Genomic DNA, 811 nt, shown 5'->3' on the forward strand with positions numbered 1-811 from the left:
ATATATATATATATATATATATATATATATATATATATATATATATATGCATAATATCTAAGAAAAATATGCACTAAATAACAAACGCGCCGTACCCGGTGATTTTGATTGGGGGGCCTCATACTATCATGGGCCCTTGTCAACCCTGCGTCCCCCCTTGGCAAGGTTATGGCTGCGTCCCTGTCTCAGGGGAGTCAAATTGACCCCACTCGCCCCACTCGAGCGCATTCAACCGGGCACTCGGCCCGTTTTATCCTACGTACTCAAGCGTCCTGAAGTTGAGATCTAAGGTAACTTGCTCGTCGTAGTGTAAGTCACACCTAACGTCCGACTGTCCGCTCAGACCATTTTGAATTGTAATGCATGCAAGAAAGCAGCGATCAAAGTCATCTCCTATCTTCTATAAATATAACGGAAAAAAGTCACGTGCTAGGCACTCAAACATTCAGCCCAAATTCACTGAGCTCCTCTTCCCTAAACGGCTAAGCAGCGTGACCACACGAATATAGACGAAGAAAGCAAATCATGTGTACAACAGCAAGAGCTTTTGAAAAGTATGACGCATTCAGCAGAAGCATGACGCTTGCCACTGCATGGTTCAAAGCTCGGAGCAATGCAGGGGCGTCCAACGCACTGATAGAGAGGCATGCAACGCGCGTCATTGAGATTCGAGCAGACTTGATATGGCTGAAGGCGATGCCATAATGATGCCAACGGTGCGGGTTCCTCGCGCCGCAGAGCAATGAATGTTAAAAATCTTACAAATGTTTATTGAGAACCAGTTCATATTGTTCAGATACGATTCAACGTT

The sequence above is a fragment of the Pollicipes pollicipes genome, unplaced genomic scaffold, assembly GCF_011947565.3.
Source record: "Pollicipes pollicipes isolate AB1234 unplaced genomic scaffold, Ppol_2.1 Scaffold_5724;HRSCAF=6776_pilon_pilon_pilon, whole genome shotgun sequence".
In the NCBI taxonomy this organism is placed as follows: Eukaryota; Metazoa; Arthropoda; class Thecostraca; order Pollicipedomorpha; family Pollicipedidae; genus Pollicipes; species Pollicipes pollicipes.